Genomic DNA, 13,452 nt, shown 5'->3' with positions numbered 1-13,452 from the left:
CGGGGTCCGTGGTGGCTCTCCCTTTGAGGAGTGGGATAACCATTGCTGTGCGCCATTCAGTGGGAATAAAGCCTGAGGTGAGGCTATGATTGAACATGGTACATAGGTGGGGTGCCAGTTTGTTCTGTAGTTCATGTAGAATGCAGCCTGGGATGTTGTCAGGTCCCATGGATGCTGTGTTCTTGGTTTTGGAGAGTGTGTTTTTTACCTGTGCAGCTGTGATTGCAAGTACTTTGCATTCTTCCGGTACAGAGATGGACCCTTTAGGGGATGAGAGAGGGGTAAAGTTATCACTGAACCTATCTGCCAGGATGTTGGCAATATCAGTTGGTTCTGTATATTTTGTGTACTAGGTATGGCTATAAGCATGACAGGATAAAGTGTCCAGTGTTTAATCAGCTTTATATAAGTTGTGGTAAAAATAATAATTACACCATTAGTGATCAAAAGATTCTGCACTTTACCAGCTCAAAACAAAAAGGCAACTGTTTGCTGGTACTATAAAAATGGAAAGAAATGAGGCAATGAAATCAGAGATAAAGGCAGTAGTACAATTAAATAATCAATTGGATTGTTGGTAAAAGAACCTCAAGATTAATTAGCAAAGTGCTGAATTTAAATTAGACTGGGGTAAAGACTATGATATCATTTCAGAAAAAAATCATTTTAAAGCATTGGGGTTGCTAGGCAAGCAATGCACATATTGCTGATACACTCTAAATAAAAAGTAATTCCATTGGGATCAAAATCCACTGACAGATAAATATGTATAAACATATAAGATCTTCTTTCACCTAGTAGAACTGCAACAGAAATCCAATTTGCTTAATCTTTTGTGGGTAGCCCTGTAAAAGTAGGCTATGGTGAAATATATTCACACTTGCAAGCATACAGTAAATGTATAAAGAAATAGTCAAACAATGCTTTACAGCACCTCAGCAATTACATATTACAGGTCTATGCCTATTTACTGCACCTTAGATAGCTTTCCAAATGAATAATACACCCAAAAGAAAGATTGGTAACAGATGCTCAGAGGAAGGTACCACTAACTTTCAGCAGTAGAAAGGAGCAATTTCTCTGCTTTAATGCAGTTGTTTAACCAGCTTGTGGCAATAATAGAATTACTGAGGACATTGTATTCTGTACTTATTAGTCTAAACTTATGCATGTTCATCACTATATCTTTATTTTGTAACAGATACATGAAATCTTTATTAGAATGATAGTAGTTTCCAAAAACATACTGGACTTTGCTAGAAAATGTCTGTTTAACAATAGTTTTAGTGTCCCTGAGATAATACTTTTTTTTCTTTCGAAAGGCTACATTGATATACCTCTGTCATAGAACACCTGGTTATCCATAGTATGAAAGTTTTTGTACAGTATTATCAAGTCACCTCTTAACAGCCTAAAGCTAACTGAACACAAGGCATTTTTTTTGTAACCGTTCAGTACAATTAACGTGATACATTCCACAGATCTATAAAGCCTTTTTTCAGCACTCCCAATACATTAACAGCATCTGATGTGTAAATATAAAAACAAAATAAATTTTAAGATGCTTCTTATTACACTAACAAAAATAAGTAACAATATACTTAGATGTCTTGCATTTTTTTTGTCCTAAAGTAGTAACTCAAAGTCAGTTTCTACTATGGTTCTCAAAGCCTTTCAGGAATCAGTTTGAATTATACTGCTTGCCAAACTTATAGTTATTTTTTATTTTCTGCCTCAACATGCATTCTTCACACTTATATTGGTATAAATCCCATGACTCTGTCCACTCTGATAACTAGTCAGTACATTCACTTGTTCCAGTGTCATTCACTTGTGAGCTTCCTTGTTCTCTTATAGTGTAAACAGAGTTTGCTTAGTAAGGCTGTAGGAGACAGTACTGTGATAGAGCCTTCCTTTACAGCCTAAGAAGCTCATAACTGAGGGGTTTTTTTTTGCCGGGAATCTTTGAGATTTCTTGAGTTGTGCAATATTATTGGGTAGGTACATGTCACAAAGGATAGTATATTCTATCATGGGTCAAATTAAGGAAGAGTAGAGGGTAATGATTGCTTCACTAGCTATAGAAGATATACATTCCTTTCCTAATCAGTTGGAGTAGAAAGAAGCATTTCCTAATGTTAGTCGTTATGTGGTATTCAAACCAGAGTTCACTTTCCATGAATGTGCAAAATTATCTAATAATAGGGTCAACTTTGAGGGGGCTGTCAGTAGATACCATGATAGTCAAGCTTCCCAAAGAGTACAATACAGCATTTTTTGACTTTAGCTCAGTTCATGATTTTAACCTCAGGAGTTAATGCAAGTTAATTCCTCTTGTAGACAGGCTATGAACATTTACTGGACAGCTGATGATCACACTGAGTTTGCAATCATCTGTAAACTTTGTAGGGCAGAGTTCCTCGATGCTCACTTGGACATCAATAAAGTAAATGCCAAAGAGGACTGGACAGAAAACCCTGTGGGACATCCCTGGTGACTAATCTCTTAGAAGTGAGTTTCCCAAAAACCCTGACTGTATGCTTCTGTCTGTGAGTCAGTTTCCTATACAGTGGATTACACAGGGGTACCCTCACTGATGGTGTTGTAAAGCCCTGATCATGGTCCAAGAGACTTGAGTTCAACTGGTGGTTCAAGCATTTGACACCGCAGTCAGGGTGTGTTGGCACATCAAACCTGGAGGGGAGAAAAAGAAGACACTAAACAGAAAACCTCTTCCATTTGGATAAGTAGGATTTCCTAGTAGTGGGTTTCCTTTCCTCCTGCAGGACCTTAAGCACGTCCTCAGAAAAAAAGGTGTCTATGTGGAATCAAAATCCTGCCACCCAGTGTCAGTTAAGAATGGGCAAGTGGGGATGGATGAGTGATCCCTTGTCTTGTGTGAGTAGGTCCACCCTATGAGGTAACCTGTGATGACTGCCCTTGGCTAAATGCAGAAGAAAAGGGAACTAATGCTGCTTCAGCCAAAGGGGAGTCACCAACAAAATTTTGGAAGCATCCTGTTGTATTATGAACAGGACTTTTGGAATGAGGGGAAAGGGAGGAAAGACATAAAGAAACATCCCCTTCCAAGAAAAAGATAGGGCGCCCACCTTCCAAACTGGAGGATCGGGGACTCTGGCACAAAACAGAGGAAGCTGTCTGTTCAGAGGGGAGGCAAAAAGATCCAGTTGAGGAGTATTCCACTGATGGACAATGTCCAGAAACACATCCATGTGAAGAATCCATTCATGGGATTAAGTTATGGACCTGCTCAGAGAGTCTGCTGCAATGTTTTGACATGAAAGAATGTAAACTGCCTGAAATGCCACTTGATACTGGATAACTAGTTCCCACACTAGGAGTGCCAATCAGCAAAGAAGATAAGATCTTGCCCCCCCTCCAGCTTGCTGACATACCACATCACTGTGGTATTGTCTGCAAACACCTTGAGAGGTTCTGGGGAGAACAGAGGATGAAAGGCCTGAAGAGTCAGTAGAAGAGCTTTCATCTCTTTTACACTGATGTGGCCTTTTTGTAGATGAGGTTACCAGACTCCCTGTACCTTTAAGGGAGTCAAAGGTTACTCCCCATCTGACATCTGAAGCATCTGTGAACAGCTCCTGAGAGGGAAGAGGTGGTTGAAATGGGAGCCCTGGATTGGCAGTCAATTGCTGAATCCACCACTGGCGTTCTAGCCAGAGATATGGAAGAAGAGGAACTAAGAAATCAAGGGGATGAGAATGCTGAAGCCAAACTGACTTTAGAAACCACTGAAAATTTCTCATGTGGAGCTTGGCAAAAGGCAGCAAAGGAATGGTGGAAGCCATAAAACTCCAACTTGCAGCCTCTAAGATGTCTTTGGTTGGTACTCCTCTGAGAAAGGCTGCTCAAGTGGCTGCTGCTCTGGTAGAATGTGGCCTAATGCCCTTAGGCACTGATTTGCCATGCTGTGAGTAGCATAAATGAATGAATGGCCTATCCATTTTGAAATTGTCTGTTTTGAGATCGCCTTTCCTTGTGATCCTGCAGCATATGCCACTAAATTGCTCAGTCTTTCTGAAAGCTTTAGTTCTGTCCAAGTAGAAGCATAGCTGTCTATGCATGTCCAAAGAATGCAGAAGTCTCTCACCCTTGTTCTGTGGGTTTGGATAAAAGGTAGGCAAGTGAATGGTTTGGTTAAGGGCCACACTGGACACCACCTTAGGCATAAATGTAGGGTTCGTCCTCAGAGAAACCCTGTCTGGATGGAAAATGATAAAAGGTTCCACAGCCATGAGTGCCTTTAACTCCGAGACTCGTCTTGCAGAGGTTATTGCTAGGAGCAGAGCTGTTTTCCAGGATAAGAATTTAATATCCGCTGTTGAGGCTGGCACAAAAGGAGGCAGTGTGAGTTTTTCCAAGACATAATTTAGGTCCCATGCAGGTATTGGTGCTCTCCTTGGGGGTCTTATGTTTTTGACCCCTCTGAGGTACTGTCTTATTAAAGGATGAGAAAAGATAGGTGGTTCCATATTGTAATGGGCTGAAATGGCAGAGGCATAAATCTTAATTGATGAAAAGGATAGGCCTTTGTCCAGCATCTCAGTTAAATATTGTAAAATCCGAGGAATATTTGGTACAAACGTGTCAATTCCTTGTTCCTGGTTCCAAGCACAGAATCTCTTTCATTTGTCTGCATAAGATTTTCTGGTACTGGGCCTCCTGGCCTCCAAGATAACATCCATTACAGCTTTGGAGAGTGGGGTGTTCTGAATGGCTACATTATCCATCATGCTGCCAGGTTTAAGGTACTGATTTGGCTGTGCGGGATCTGATTGTTTTGTTGGGTCAGTAAGTGAGAAGTTTGAGGCAATGTCCAGGCTGGACCTTGAGACAAGTTCTTTAGGATTGGGTACCAGTGCTGGCGTGGCCAGTCCGGGGCAATCAGTATCATTTTTGGCTTCTCTTGTCTGACCTTTAGGAGTACCTTGGGGAGGAGAGGCAGTGAAGGAAAGGCATATACTGTTAGGTTTTTCCAGCTGAAGGATAGGGCATCCACTTTCCATGCTTGCTTTTGGTAAATCCTCGTGCAGAATTTCTGTAGTTGGCAGTTGTGAGGGGAGGCAAATAGATCTATGTCTGGGCATCTCCATTTCCTTGTTATCATGCTGAAGACTTGTGGATCCAGTTTCCACTCGTGGGGATCCATGAGGTTTCTGCTTAGTTCGTCTGCCAGAGTATTTATTTTTCCTGGCAGGAATTGTGCTTGCTGGTGAACTTGATAAGTCAATGCTGTGTCCCACAAAGTCATGGCTTGTCTGCAGAGGGGGTAGGAATGAGTGCCTCCCTGTTTGTTTATGTACCACATGACTGTAGTATTATCCGTCTTTATCAGTAGTTGTCCTGGATGAAGTAGGTCCTTGAAGGCTGTCAGGGCATTCTGAAAAGCTAGCATCTCTTTTTGATTGATATGAAGATGCATCTGGCTTGCGGGCCATGTGCCCTGAATACATTTTCCTGCCATGTGGGCCCCCCAGGCATAATCTGATGCATCCGTTGTTAGTGTCTGCCTGGCTGTGGGTAAAGTGAAAGTCTGTCCCTTGTTGTGGTGACAGGCCTGTACCCACCATCGAAACTCCTGTTGCAGGCAGGGAATGAGGGTAATTAATGTTTCCAGGCTGTGACAATGTTGAGTGTAAACACGTTTTAGATACCATTGTAGTTTCCTCATATGCAGTCTGGCATATGGAATTAGCAGAATGCAGGATGCCATGAAGCCCAAAGCCTGTATAATTTTTCTTGCCGATAACTGGGTCTTTGTTGCCAACATTTTGAAGTAAGAAGTCAGTGGTCTTTGTTTGTCTGGCATGAGATAAGCCATCTGGGCAGTTGTATTTAAGCTTGCACCCAGCAATATTACCTCTTGAGAGGGTACTAGTTTTGATTTCTTTTCGTTTACTGTGTACCCTAGGCAAATTAGTAATCTTTTTACAAACGCCAGATGCTGTAGTAGAATGTCTTTGTTTTCTGCTTGAATAAGGCAGTCGTCCAAGTAAGGATATATTTGAATTCCTCTTTGTCTGCAAAATGCAATTACTGGTGCCAGGCATTTGGTGAAGACCCTGGGCGCAGTAGATAAGTCAAAGGGCAGTGCAGAGAATTGGTAGTGCATTGAGCTAGCTATGAATCTGAGGTATCTTCTGCAAGATTGTCTGATTGGGACATACAGGTATGCCTCTTGTAGGTCCAAAGTAACGAGTCAAGCCTTCTTGCCCAGCATGGGCAGTAGCTGCTGCAGAGTCAACATTTTGGATTTTGGAACATCCAGAAATGTGTTTAGAATAGACAGGTCCAGTATTGGTCTCCAGGCTTTGTCCTTTCTGGGCACCAGGAAAAGTCTCGAGTAAAATCCATGTTCTTGTTGTGGTACTTGCTGAATGGCCCTCATGTCCATGAGGGATGAAACTTGCTTTTGTGCCTCTGCCCATTGATTGTGGGGCAGGTCTAGCATACCTTTTGCCCTTGGCAGGGTGTGAAAGTGGAACCTGTAGCCCTGAGACACTATGTTCAAGACCCATTTGCACAGAGTAATCATGTGCCAATTTGGTGAAAAAAGTGCTAGTTTTCCCCCTAAGGGGGCTGCCAAAAGATAAGTGCTTGGTTCTGGCAGAGGAAAGTCATTGGGACTGTTTCCTGTATGGTTGTGATTTGTCTTCTCCGCTTTTGGAGGTAGAAGCACCCCATTGTTTAGGCCTGTATGAGCCTTGGGGCTGGGATTTGCCTCTGGGGCATCTGTATCTGCCTCTTTGTGGCCTGTCTGATACTGGAAAGGACCAATTATTTGTAGGCCAGTTCCTGCTAAATCTTGGTGGCTGTACCTGTAGGAAATCCTTAACTGTCTGCATGGATTTCGCTTTATCCTCCATTTTCTTCAACACCTCTTCTGCCTTAACACCAAACAAAGTATCATGCTGTAATGGAGCATCCAATAAGTTTGCTTTAACATGATCAGGCAGATTCTGTTCCTTTAACCAATCATGCTTTCTAATGACAGAACTCGTAACAGCTGCCCTGCAAGAGGCCTCCAGTGAATCAAAACCACATTGCAAAGTATGCTTTCCCACTTGTTCAGCTGCATGCAACAAATCCTGCATTTCCCTGTTATCAGAGCATTCAGAATTTGTCAATATTTTCTGTTTAAGCAGTGACATTAAGTATTGCTGATATTTAAGCATATGAAACTGACAAATTAAAGCCCTTACAGCCAAGGTAGCAGAAGTGTAAACTTTTTCCCCCATCTGTCCAGTGCCCTAGAATCCCTATCAGAGGGGACAGGGTTTTTTGCATGGAAGCCTTGACCCCTTTGGGACCCTGAGATATAGTTTCTGGGTCAGCAGCAGGGTTTTTATATAGAAATTTATGAGAGTCTGGAACCCTGTAGTATCTGTCTGGCTTAGCAGGTGCAGGGGGGTAAAGAGTCAGGAGACAGGCCGGACTCTGAAAATACATCATCTACAATGTCTAGAACAGGTGAAATAGCAAGAGTTCTGTGCTGAGATAGTAAAAGAAAATCTCTGAGCCTTTTCTTAGATTCTGAATAATCTTGGCCCTCCCAGTGAAAATGCTCCCTCATGGTATGCAGGGTTTCCCCAAAATAATAATCCTCAGGAGGACAGGCTGAAGGAATAGATTCTTCAGCATCAGAATTCTCATAAGGAGGAAAAGAGTATCCCTGTTCAGAAGAGGAGTCAGAGGAAACTGAAACCTGATCAGAAGAGTCATATTCTGTCTCTTGCCTAGGCCTCATCAGGAGGGGGATGGGAACCCATGATCAAAGTAATTAGGTCTTCGGCCATTTTAAGCATCTGTTTCTTAGGCATGGAAGTCTGTCCAGGAGAATGCTGTACTTATTTCTTTGTCTTTAGAGCTGTTTTAGTATTTGTCTTTGAAGCTGAGGTAGGCTTGACATATAATTGTGTAGGTCTGAAAACACCCTCAGAAGCCGATGCCTGCTCAGCAGCTCCGGACCCATCTGAAGGAATAGTTTCCGAGGGTCCAATATCTTGAGTATCCAGAGGCCTAGTCGGCTCCACATGGGAGTTGGTAGCAGCCTGTGGCTCTGAGGTAGCGGGCGTCAGGGGCTGCGAAAGCGCCTCACTGAGAACCGGCGACTGGCCTAGCGTGGGCCTCGTCGTCGGTTTTGGACCTCAGATGTCTGTCCTTTTCCTTGCGCTTTTTATAAACTCTGGTCGTCGGCTGTTCCGACGGCATTATATAATTAAACCTTCAGCCAAGGTAATGAAAGGCAAAATCGTACTGACGCTTAATAGTGCGTTGGTTAAATCTAGCACAAATCAACAGCTAGCAACGTCGTGATCAGGGCCTAGGCAACGAATACAGTAAGAATGAAAATCCTTATGAGGTATTTGCTTTCCACAAGAAATTCAAATTGTTAACTTTTTCTAACATCAGTCTAGAGCAAGAAAAATGTTTCCCCAACGGGGTACTTAGCTTTAATGAAGACTTTGGATCTGAAATTCGATTTTGAAACTCTCAGGAGTCGGCCGACCGGCACTTGTGAACTGCTTTTGCTTTGGGCACCGCACGGCAAGAAAGACTGAAGAAAATGACATCGGCTGCATCTTTTATACCCCTGGCGCACTGACGTCAGGGAAGAGGCGACAGCAACCGACGCCAGACCAAGACTTTGGAATTCAGGCCGACTGCGGGTAGCCTGCCAGCAGGATAACCCAAGAGTAATGACTGCAACAGTGAAACATGATGAACATCTGAAAATGCCAAGAAGTAACATAAAAGCTTACTCAAAAGGGGATGAATAGAGATATGAAGCTTAACATCCTTTGAGGTCCAGAGATGCTAGAAAAGCCTAATAGTCTAAAGGGACAACAATCGAAAAGAAGGGACCTTTAGAAAGGTGTTTAGTTGAGAGAAGTCCAGGACAGGTCTCCAAGTGCCCTTTTCCTGGGAATCAAAAACATTCTGGAGTAGAACCCTTTCCTCCTTTAGGAATGGAACTTACTGAATAGTTCCCTATATTAAAAGATCCTGAAGCACCCCTGGAAAGAAGTCCAACTGCTCCTGAGGGGGCTGACGAATGCCAGTGAAAGGGGGGAGAGATGTCCAGACCATGAAATATTAAAGTTGGACAATGGACAGAACCCAGGAATCCTCAGTAATCTTTAACCAGACAGGAAGGGATAGTGAAAGATGAAGTGAGAGAGGAATGTGGCTGAGAACAGGATAGTCAGACAGCACCTGGTTTGTCAGGAAAAGGAGACTTCTGTTTCACAGTAGTCTATGTAGCTTTAGCAGGAGGAGCCTGCTTCCCACCTTTTTTACTCTTGGGGGAGGGCAAGACTGCCTAGGAACAAAGGCCGGCTTATTAGGGCAATTTCTCTGAAATTTAGGCAAAAGAGAAAAAAAAAAACATGTTTAAGTTCCTGCAAGGCCTTGCCCTTATCCTAAAGAGATTTAAACAAATCAGCAGCAGCTTCACCAAACAAGTGTTTGTTGTCCAGAGGAGCATCCATCAACCTAGCCTTAATATCATCAGGCAAAGATTAAAGTCGAAGCCAGGAATATCTCCTCATCCTAGTACCAAAAGCAGCAGCTCTAGTAGAAGCATCTGCTGCAACATAACTACACTTAAAATGATGAACCACCTGGGAAAAAGTCCCTAACAGGGAAAGAGCAGACGTCTTCCTTTCAGAGTCAGGGAGATCAGAAATTACCTGACAGGCCTGAGAAAGAAATGCAAAAGTATACCTGGATATATGGGTCTGATAACTGACCACAGTTCTACTATCTTTATCAGAAGGAAGTTACTTAATAGAAGACAATGACTGAGATGGCTTGTCAGATGGCACAGACACCACAAAAGGGTCAGCAAAAGGACACCTATAGTGAAATTTACAGTCCTCAGGTACCCTATAAAACCTATCAGGTTTCTTGGGGGGGCAAGAGGCTGGGAATCTGGAACCTTACACTCAGTGGAAAAGGCACCCAACAATGCAGTCAAAACAGGAGGAACAGCAGAAGGTCTAAGAGAGTCCATTTGCAGAAGGTTGTAATACCTCTTCTAAACCTCAGAAACCTGGGCACAATCCCATTAAAAGAACTCCATCATTCTGGAGATTGCATACCCAAAAGAAATTTCCTCAAAAGGAGTTTCAGGACTCGTGAACTCCTTTTCCTCAGATTCACAGTCCAAAGGACAGGGGATCTGAGATGAATAAGTAAGGGATTTTTCATCTGAATCCATCTCCTCTTCAGAGGAATCCTGTTCCCCGGGTCTTTTAAAGGGAAGAGAGAACCAAGGGGGAACAGGAACAGAAACACCATGAGGAGGTTTCAAACCCATAAGGGCATTAAATAACCCCTGAGTGAAACTCTGCCATGCACTCTGAGGGTCCTTAGGAGCCAAAGAAACATGCTTTGTTTTTTGTTTCTTTTTCAAAGGAACGTCCACCCTGTAAAATTTAGAAGGCTCAGACTCCAGATGCATTCAATAAATGTAGTCAGAACTTCCTCTCTAACCACAATCTGAGGAACACCCCTAGGCCCTTTGAAAATATTCAGCCACAGTTCCCCCTGAACGTCCAAAGCAAGCATCTGCAAAGCCTCCAGGGACAGGCATGAGGCTGGATCCATGCAGGCCTCAAACGTGCAACGGTAGATGAATCCAACAACAGAACTGGATGATCCTCTGGTCTTTCACTAGTCTTGGGAGACTCGTCTGTCAGAGGTGGCACAACAGAAGAATCAGACCTAGACTTCTTAGCCTTTTTCTTCAAGGACAGTTGACCCTCAGAGCGGGAAGTTCCTTCCATACTGTCTTTAGCTAAAAGCTTAAGACGTTGGTTCTCTGAGTACAAGGCCAAAGACAACTATAGAGACTCTTTGAAATGAAAGCATGACAAATAGAACAGAATGTATGGTCGTGGGAAGCACCAAGATGAAATAAACACTGCTCATGATGAACTTTCTGGGGAAGCTGTCTCTTGCACTGGCATTTACCCTTTCCGGAAGACATGAACCCCATAACAAACACACAAAAAGAAAAAAAGATAACAGCAAAAAAACCCAATGGGGCATTCATCTGATATGGCTTGGTGAACCAGCAAACAAAGCTGGCGTTCATTGGACTGGCAGCAAAGAAGTTCTGAGGATGGTATTCCCAGACGTCACCTTTATGCCCTATATTATATGCAGGGAGCAGACATGTGATGTACGGCATACCTTAAAGCAACCCAAAGATTTTGATATTCTGGCTGGACATTGGGCCGCACTTGCTAGGTGATCCCTATTGTAGTGAATGCTGCAACACTGAACTGGAAAGATATCTAGTATTTTAGTTTTGCAGAGGGCATTTAGGGGGTAATTTCAGGGTGAGACAGGCTGCATGGTAAGGGTGGAAGCAGGGATATGAGAGTCGGGAAAGGTTGGAACTAAACTTGTTAGTGAGTATGCTGGCTATAGGCTTAGGGTTGGAATAGATGAGACTATCTGACATCAGCTAAATATCCACCAAGTTAAAAAATGCTTTATGGTTGAAGGAAGTGCCGATATTCAGCTCATAACTGGCTTTACAAATGTTCATCTTACCACTGAATTATCTGCAGATGTTTTTTAAGCTCACTTGTAGAATTAGGGGATTTAAGTTTATTCCATAGGATGAGACACTTTTTTCTTTTACTGTACAATTTGCTTATACTAAGATTTGAATATAAGTCCTGGTTCTAAAATTTGTCATCATACTTGTGCCAGACTGAGTCAGAGGCTTCAGAGGCTTCAATGAAGGAGTTAAGGTGGGTGTAGACGTTGGTAATATATTTGGCTGTTTTTGTAATGAAATCCTGAGGAGAGGCAAGATTCTGAATTTCTTTAGGTTGTCCAATATTGCTGGAAGTTTTGCTTGGAGAAATCCCTGAATACAGTGCAGTTGAGTTCTCAAGGAAAAGGTGACGTTGTGCTGCTGGCCAGCTCTGATCATGGAAGGGAAGCATTTAGGTATGAAGCACATTGGTGCTATGTTAGTGAGGGCCAACTCAAGGAGATTATCTCCCCAGTAGGACAGGCTACCAACTGGTTGAGGATGTTGGCATTAATAAGTTACAGAACCATAGTGCATATCTACTGATTCTGCAGTACATTTCCCACTTTATAGGGCAAGAGAAGACTTACAAGAGGTTCTGTAGTTGGCAAAGATGTGATAACTGATCTTGTCTTCTGATATTATGATATATTGGAGTTCAGGGTCATTATCTTGATGGAATTGTTTTGAGGTTCTAGGACTGAAGATAAATACTGTTACAACCTTACTACATACAACTTTTTCTTTGCTGGAAATTTCTGAACAAGTGACAGGAGCTCACCAATGTATACAGGGTGCATTCTCATTAAGCAGAAACTAGGTTTTAGTATTGTTACAGTCATGTATGTGCTCAAGGGTCAGGAATGCCTCAGGGTCAAGCATTTCTTTTTTAGGCTTTTAACAATGAGCAGTGTCAATTTTATACAGCCTTGATTTGGATTTGCTAGGTTGAAAGGCCTAGTAGATGGAATCTGCATAAATAAAAGTGGTAGAAAGTGTTTATGCCAATATGTGGAAACCCTGAGGCAGTGAGTGTAGGTCATCCCAGTGAAGTAAGATGAATTATCAACCATTATCCCTACAGGCTGACATGGGCTGGATCCCCTTTGTTAATGACAACACATACTGAGTCAATTGTTAAAGTCAGTTATCTTTGGTTTGTATTTTGTCATCATCCATGGTGATGGCAAGATGTTGCTCAATACTTGCTGCTTCCCAGGCTTAGTGGTGTTCTACCAAAACATCCTCAAGCCCCTTCAAGACTGTCCTACTTTTCCTTTACCCATTAGCTGCAAATTATAAAAACAGTTAAAAAGGACAGAACGGATGCTGTTTCAACACTAATGCAAATCATCTGTTAAAGGTATACATAAATCATGCATGCGCTCACACTGTTACAAACTAACACAATGTTACCTATCATTAGCTTATAAACTAGATATACTAGCGACTTAATTACAATAGGTACGTCACTCTATAAATGTAAATTTGTTACCAGTAATGCCAGTAACACTGCAGCATGTTGTTACTCTCTATATAAAAAAATAGTTATACAAACACAGCCAAGAATATTATGTTTCCACGTTACTTCAACCCGATTCAACCATAATGTTACTAGGCACTCTCCTGAAAGCTCACAAAAAACAGTGCTTGCAATACCTTAGATGTATGCTCTACTGGATAAGACTAAGTGCTGCTCAGAGGTATTTAAAATGGTTGCAGGTGCTTGCACTTTCTAACTTTACTGCGGTTGCGTGTGCTTATTAGAACAACTAGAAGCTTAACGATGGTTAGTGACTGACTGCTCTAGTGTAACCCCAACTCCCATAGTTGTTTAATAGGCTCATGCTGCAGTAGCA

At 42.4% G+C, this 13,452-nt stretch overlaps 1 protein-coding gene across 1 annotated transcript in view; it reads right to left on the bottom strand.

The window, feature by feature from the left end:
• Nucleotides 1-13,452, bottom strand: part of EARS2 (glutamyl-tRNA synthetase 2, mitochondrial) — a 470,754-nt gene that overhangs the window by 376,568 nt on the left and 80,734 nt on the right. The window lies entirely within an intron of this gene.

Source organism: Protopterus annectens, chromosome 2.part0 (assembly GCF_019279795.1).
Source record: "Protopterus annectens isolate FY-2018-M chromosome 2.part0, PAN1.0, whole genome shotgun sequence".
NCBI classification, from domain to species: domain Eukaryota; kingdom Metazoa; phylum Chordata; order Ceratodontiformes; family Protopteridae; genus Protopterus; species Protopterus annectens.
The sequence above is the reverse complement of the archived record's forward strand: the minus strand, read 5'-3'. Positions and strand labels throughout refer to the sequence as shown.